Here is a 7,717-nt window from a genome sequence, read left to right as displayed (position 1 = left end):
TTATCGTATGTGGGTGTGTAAATATTTAATTTCCAAGGACTTTTTTTTTTTTTGTCTTCCCCTTCCTTGAAGAAACAGCAACGATAAGCAGTTGAAATGAGGCAGAAGCTATGCTTGGACACTTTCCCCAGCATCCAAAATATAATTGAAATTGAAGATGACCCACAAAGGAAAATGAAATTGAAGTCCTGCTGGCACAATGCACCAAGCTGGCTTTCAAAATGGGGTTTCCTCTGCTTATGTTTGAAGTTGAAGAGAAGAGGTTTTGCCTCTGGGATTCTCTGGGGTGCTGGGATGCTGTGGGTGATGGAGAACCAATGCAACCCTGAGTCAGTAAGAGCTCTGGTTGAGCACAGGGTGGTGGGCTGAGAGCAGGGCTTTGAACAGCTGGCTTGGGGGTTGCTTTTGTTAATTCTCTTTAATATTTTCTGCTGATATTTTGGAAAGAAACAAAATGCCCATTCTGTGAAAAATCTTGGCCTTTCCAACACGCCTTGGTTCAGTGGAAGAAACCGCCTTGCTGTCCCCTGCTCACTTGGGGCGATGCTCGTACGTGGAAGGAAGGAACCCCCCCAGGGTTTGCCTCCCCGAGGCAGGGGAGCTGCAGGTGGGTTTGTGCCCAAGACGCTTTCCCCAAAACCAAATAAGAGGGGGAGGCAGCTGGGGGACCACTTCCGAGGCCGAAGTGGGCTGGTCTTCTCCTGGGCTGCATCAAGGAGACCTTTCACTTGGAGTAATGCGGGGTGGGCTTGGTTGAAACTTCTGCCTCTAGCTGCCTGCTAGCTTGGGAGGATTTTTGAGCTCATTTCTGTTCATGGAGGTCTGTCTTTAACATCCAAACAATTCAGACTTTTTGCACCAATGTGCTTTGTTTGGATTCAAAACCATGTCTTGTTTTGAAACTTGTTGCAGTGTTTGCTATGTGTTTGTAAAGCTGGGAAGGCGAGTAAAAATAAGCTGAAATCAGAAGCAAAATATGCAGTTAGATGCAAAAATGGTTTCAACTGAGTGATCTGGTGGAGTTGCAGATTAAAGGAACGGTTGACACCAATAATTCACGCAACTCTCCTGGAGGTCTGCATCTCTCGAGACCCCCAGAGCCATTCCTACAGCTGACAAATACCCTCGCCAAGCCAGGGGAGGCCAGAACTTGCATTCCCCATCCATCTAACAAATAAATCCCAAGCCCTAGTGAGGCATCAGAAAGCCCCCAGAAGAAAACCTGGCTCAGAAGAAACCCTGCACAGCCCCGAGGTTTGGAGGTCAGGAGCTGTCATTGGTGTGCCGCGTGGCTTTGGTCCCCATCCTGCTGCTGGCAGATACTTATAAGGTACTTCGGGGCCGTCGGTGCTTAAAATGCTCATGCACCCATCGTTTCTCTTTCTGGCAGGGGTTATTAATTGCGGACCCAGGGCTGCTGTTCGGGTGCCTCGGTCTTTCTTTCAAAGATTGCATTTGTGCTGTTCAGCTTAATTGGCAACTTTTGGACTTTTTGTTTGCTTGCCTGTGTGCTGGAAAGCCTTCAGGGGTTGTTTAGGAGGCAAAGGGAGCCTGTAGATCTAGATTTTTTTTTGTTGTTGTTATTATTATTATTATTATATATTATTATAATTAAAACATATTTTTAGCAGCTGAAATTTGAGCCCGTCTGGGTATTTATACAGCAAGATGTTTTGGATGAGGAATAGGCCAAGACAGTCACGTGGTTGGGGCCAACGTGAAACAAAAGAATCCATTTATTATCCAGGCAGGAAATTTGTTCTTTGGGATGTTGTAGCTGCAGACATAATGATTTCATTTCCTCCGGTTCACCCAGATTAATGGCTTGTGCTCTTTTGTTTGTGTGCCTGTGTTATTTCTTGCAACGCGGCTTCCCCCCCTGCTCTGTGCCGGCGTGTGCGAACACGTGTGCAAGCGCCCTGGGCAAGGCGGGGGGACGTGGGCTGTCCGGGTTGGGCTGCACCAGGCTGGTTGGGTTTTTGGGGAGGGATGGGGTGCTGGGAGAGCTGAGCGAAGGCTGTGGGACCGCCTGGCGTGTCCTTCCTGGCAGCGATGGGTGTCCTGGTGTACGTGCATCTCCGGGGGTCTTCTCCTCTTGCATCTCCGGGGGTCTCTTCCTCCTGCCATGGTCGCTGGGGCAGCAGGGGGTGTTTTTTCCTATGAAGTTGAGATGGGATGGGGGAGATGGAGGTGAGCGTTGACCTTATGGAAGGCACGAGAGCAGCATGTCTTCTCCATGGCCATGCTCAAGGGTGTACGTAGGTGTTGTGTACTTGGTGGGAAGCCTGAACCTTTGCACCCTCCCAAATATTGTGCTGGGAAACAGCTTCTTTTCCTAGGGAGCCGTGCAGGGATGCAGGTGTCAGCGCGTGGCGATGGGTGAGCAGCTTCTTTCTGGCCAGCTGGATTGGCCTTTCGTACCAGGCAGGTCCCAGCCCCTCGTGGGGCCACTAGCCATCTGGAAGCTGGTGGCACTTACACTCCCTCCTCGAAAAAAACCCAACAGACCCGTTTTTGTGGACACGGCAAGATTAGCAGCAGTGTTATTTGCTCCCTTTCTCGCTTTCTGAGTGTTTGACTTTCGAAAACGATGTGAGGAGCAAACGATGCCTTTGTGTTGCTATCGCCTGAATGGTCCTTGCGGGGGTTTGGCACCGAGCTTTTAATTTACTGTGTGCAGCGCGACCACAATCTTCTGTTCTGGATTAATCTGGAGTAACCTTGTGGAGTTGGAAGCACCCGTCTGTGATGAGGAGTTGAACATGGTGCTGCCTAGGATCCGGGCTGGAGAAGGGTTGGTGACCATCTTGCTGCCATCATGTCCGCCTCTTCCTCCTTCCTCCCTTAGGTGTTTCAGTTTGGGGAGGAGAGAGAGTTTCTGCCACCCCTTCAGGAAGAGTTTTTCCTGCAGGGACATACCTCGCTGAAGGAAGACCCTCTTGGTCATCAAGGTGTCTGCCATTGTTCCTGCCATCTTCCATCTTCCGGGTGCGTGCGTGCCACGATCCCATCTTGCACGTGTGTTGCACCTTCTTGCTTTTGTTCTCCTGAGCTTTTGTGCCGTGAGGGGTGCGTGGGGCTGAAGGTGCGAGCCCACCGTCCGAAAGCTGTGGAGGGGAAGGGTGGGAGCTCCTGGTACCCTGTCGAGCTGCAGGCGCTTTCTCCCCACCTGCCTACCCTCCCAAATCACTCCCGTGTCGCCCAGGTGACAGAGTTTGTGAGGATGTGACAGCTCCATTGTGCAGAAGATGATGAACAGTAATGAGACCCAGAGCACAACGTGCACTTAGAGTGATTTATTTCAGTAAGGAAACCACGATCGGGGAGGATGGGTCAGCGTCATCAGGAGAAGAGGTGGGTATGGAGATGAGCTTAGGGGGAACTTTATCATCAACCAGCGCCGCTTTAAAAATGAGCAGAGCTGGCGTTGCGTGAAATGGAGCTATGCTGGTCATGCCGGGACCATCCCTCGCCCGTGGCAGACTGTAGGCACCTCCTGGGGGTCGGCCGGTGACCGGGCTGGCAGGCTGCCGGAGGTGGCTCTGGTGGACTTCTCCTTGCTTACCTCCCTGCAATCCCACGCCGCGGTTTTTTGGCGAGGTGTCACCCATGTGTTAAGTCAGCTTTACACGTGCACTGGGGAAGGAGATCGTCTTGGCGAGGTGTCACCCATGTGTTAAGTCAGCTCTACGCGTGCACTGGGGAAGGAGATCGTCCTGGTGCGAGGGGGGGAAATAATCCCCCGAACCCGCCTTGGCGCGGCTCCCGGCGCGCAGATGGCTGTCCTCATGCTAGAGCCATTTCCCAGCTTGCACCCGCGCAGGCGCCGGGGCTGGAGGCAGGGGTGTGCTGGGCAGGCTGACTGCCAAGCGGTGCCTCCTGCCAGCATCCTCCTCTTCCTCCTCCTCTTCCTCGCCTCCCAGGGCCGGTGGGAGCTGTGGCTCCTCAGCAGCTCAACCGGCTGCTGCAGCTTGCAGGAAAAGCTCAGCGTAAGCATGGTCCTGAGCAGAATTTTGTGATTTAAGGTCGATTTAGAGCAGTGCTCGTTTTTCCTCTCTTCTCACCGAATGCGGATCCCAGGGCTCCTGGTGTGGGGGGATGCGGGGGGGGCGGAGGACCTGGCGCTGCCCCTGTGCGGGCAGGAGCTGGGGGAGGGAGGCAGCGGTTTGCCCACTGCTCCTGGCACAGTTGATGATGCACCAAGAGCTTAGAAGAGGGGCCCTGAAGCCCCTGCTGTGCACTCTGTTGATGAAGAGCATCTTCCAAAGGGGTGATTGCAGTCACCAGTAGCTGTCAGTGTATTCGGGCAAGGGTTTAACACGGCCCGCTGGCCCATCAGAGCTGGTGCGGCACCTTGTGTGAACGGGCATTTAGAAATCTTGGCAAACGCATTTTGTTATTTACTCAACGGACCAGCTGTCATGTGCATATGTACCTAAAGATGGCTCAGATTGATAGTAAAATTTTCAGGAGAGGATGCGGAATAGTTAAAGATTCTGGCCATTCATTGGCTGTTCTGACCAAATCCGAAAGTGGAAAAAGAAAAGAAGAAAAAGATAAGTCCCAGGCAAAGAGAGCCAAGGGATGGGCTTGCAGGGCATTTCGGGAAGCGCCATTTAGACGTGGGGCCAGAGCAAAAAAAACCCAGCGGGGTCTGCTCACAGGGTCCTCTGCCCTTTGCAAGGGACCTCTTGGCTTTGCCACATCCCCTTTTCCCCCTTTCCCACAGGGGAAAGCCTTAGGGTGCAGCCTTAGGGTGGGGAGGGCGGGGCAGGCGACGGGGCGCTCTGCCAAGGCATCCCCAGGGGATGCAGGCAGCGCCTTCCCCCATCCCGGCCGCGTCCTGACGGAGGCTTCCCCGTGCTGCTGGCAGCCCCGTGCGCTGCCGCGGCGGCACAGATTTATTTCCCTTTGCCTCTTGCGCTCTTTGCCTCATTTGCACTCGCGAGCTGACTCCATATGGTGCAAAAACCGGAGAGACGATGCTCGGCACGGCGGCCGGCGCCGGGAGGGGAGGCGGCACGGCGAGCCGCTTGCTGACGAGCTTTTGCAGTTTCTTCCGTTTGAGGTTCAATATTTCCACCTCCTCCCCCCAACGGCTGTGCTGCGGTGGCCGGGGCTGAGCTCGTCATCTCCAGCGGCAGCCAGAGCATCCCTGCGCGTTTCTGCTCTCACTCCCCTGCCTACCCCCTCTGCCCCCCGAGACCCCCAGCGCACGAGCCGGAGGACTTCAGGATGCATCCTCAGACCAGCAATGCTGTTGCTTTTTTGCGGTTCTTATTCACACCTGAAAATAATTGGCCGGCATCCCTGAAGGCTTTAGTACGTGTCAGATGCTGCATTAAAAAATACAGCATCAATCTGGCTGCAGTGGTTCTGTGCCGGGACCATGCTGGCAAGCTCGCCCCGTGCTCGCTCCATGCTTGCTTGCCCAGAGCCGGGGTTTTTCTTTGCAAGCCTTTAATTTTGGTGGGGGGATTCTGTTTCTGGCTCGACTGAGCAGTCTGGCTTTGGCTGTCGGCAGCAGAGGGTTTCTTTGGGGGGAAAAGGGAGGCTTTTCCCCAGAATTTTGGTGTCGGGGGGAAATGCCAAGGACTTGGCTGCGTTTGGGAGGAGGTGTGCATGGGCGAAGGGATGCTGTTCTCTAACCTTGAGTCCCCCGACGGTGCTTGCTCGCCATCTGAGCAGTCTGTCATGTTCGTAGCTCATGCAGAATCCCTTTGACATTTTAAAATAAGATCTAGTAAATAGGAGCCGGACGATGCCAGGTGCATCTCTTGTTGTGAGGGCTCTTTGACAGCATGGCTGGCATTTTAGATTTAGGGCGCTGAGATGCATGTTTTTGTAGCGAGTGCGAAGCTTTTCTGGAGAACGTGGTCCAAGACAATGACTCATCCTGAATCTCTAAAGAAGTGATGGCGTGTAGGGAAATGCAGGATAAATGTTTTGATTTTCAGAGCTTTCCTCATAGGCAGTGCTATCCCAGAGTAAGGCAAAATAAATCCAGCAGGGAGAGGTCTGGTGCATTAGTTCAGCAAAACTTACTGCACCTACTCCAGCGCTGCCTCTGCGCTGGTGGCCTTGAAGGTTGGCTTTGTAGCCGAGCACGGTGTAGCCATAAGACACGCGTGAGCACACTGCTGGGGAGATCCCCCTGCAATCCCACGGGCAAACGTCCTGTGCATATGCAGGCGTGAAGACTGCGTGTCCTTTTAATTTATCCTAGCATGTGTGATTGTGGATGCTATTGATGTTTATGGCTGCTCTTCCTTCTCAGTCGACTAATTCTGTGTTTAGAAGCTAGCATTTCCAAGGGAATCCCTGTTGATTAGGAGCCCAGTTCCACTGAACTCTTTAGGCTTCCATGACCTTTGTCTGTGAAATCTCAAACCCTGCTCTTTTTTTTTCTTTTTTTTTTTTTTCCCCCCTCCTCTTTTTGGGGCTTCTTGCTTTCTTATAGCATGGTGAAGATAAAGTCTCCTCTTCCCAAGAGAAGAGCTCCCGGCAGAATGTCCTTCTCTTGGGTGAGCTTACTTTTTTCCATTCAGCCTGGCTGGAGCACACCGTGTGCAGCCAACGCTGGTACATGGCTGTTGACTAAGAAGTGAGCTACAGAAAAGTAGCAGAAGAGACGAAGTTGTTGACATTGCTCCCCAATGTTTGGTTTACCCTTGCCATCCCTTAAGGTGCTGTGCTCCTGCTGGGACGTACGATGGATTTGGGGTACTGGATCCTCCTCGCTCGCTTGGCTGGTGAGATGGTTGTCCAAGCCAGCTGGTCTCCATCCAAGAAGTCCAGTGGTGTGAGGCTGCTGTGCCCAGCTCGTGCCAAAGCCACCCGACTGCATGACAAGGGATAGAGTGTCCTTAGGCTCCTGACCTTCAGCCTTCATCTGCTTTGGTGTGTGCTCCTGGGTGGTGAAAACGTTGGATGGTGAAGAGCGGACGATTGCCCTTCCCCAACCTAAGCAATCCCTCATTCAAGCCAGACCTTCTCACACCACTTAGCTGGACCTTGAGTTGGAGGGTGCTACTTCTCCTGGGCAGCCTCACAAGCTTTTCAGTGGGTAGGGTTTCTAGGAAAGCTTCTGCCCATCCCTGGGTGGCTGAGTTCCTGTTCCACATCTTCTGGAGGATGAAACGAGTAACTGCCAAGCTTGACATATGGTGATTTTTGGGGCAGGCTGTGGTGTTCAGTGATGTTTGCTGGCAACCCAGCCTCGAGAAAGCAAAGATGAAGATTTAAATGCATAGTGACATTGTTCTGGAAAACGTTCTCCTGAAAGATAGCCTTGTCATCTTACAGCCCTGGATCGCTCCTCTGGTGGTGGCGTGGTGGAGGAGCTGGGCTCTTGGGATGGCTGGGTCTGTCTTGGTGGGCCAGAGCGTTTATGAAAGTACTGTCTCAGCCCTTGGTGCTGCTTGACTTTGAGTTGCCAAAAGCATCTGCGCCCATCTGTAAATACTTACATATGGACTATGATCTGTGCGTGTAATATGTGTGGATTTTGTGTATCTGTGGCCTGTGTGCAATTACAAAAATGATGCTGCTGGCGACTGACTTTGTCACTACAGAGCAAATGAGCTTGTTATATTTGGAAAATACTGGGTTACCTGTAACATGCCGTCCTGAGATTTTTCCCATTGCCTCCGATGTCTGGTTTGAGCTTGGTGGATTAAAACTTGTTCCCAAATTTTCTAAAATAGGTTTACAATTT

Source organism: Calonectris borealis, chromosome 9 (assembly GCF_964195595.1).
Source record: "Calonectris borealis chromosome 9, bCalBor7.hap1.2, whole genome shotgun sequence".
Taxonomy (NCBI): Eukaryota; Metazoa; Chordata; class Aves; order Procellariiformes; family Procellariidae; genus Calonectris; species Calonectris borealis.
Note: the sequence above shows the minus strand (reverse complement) of the source record.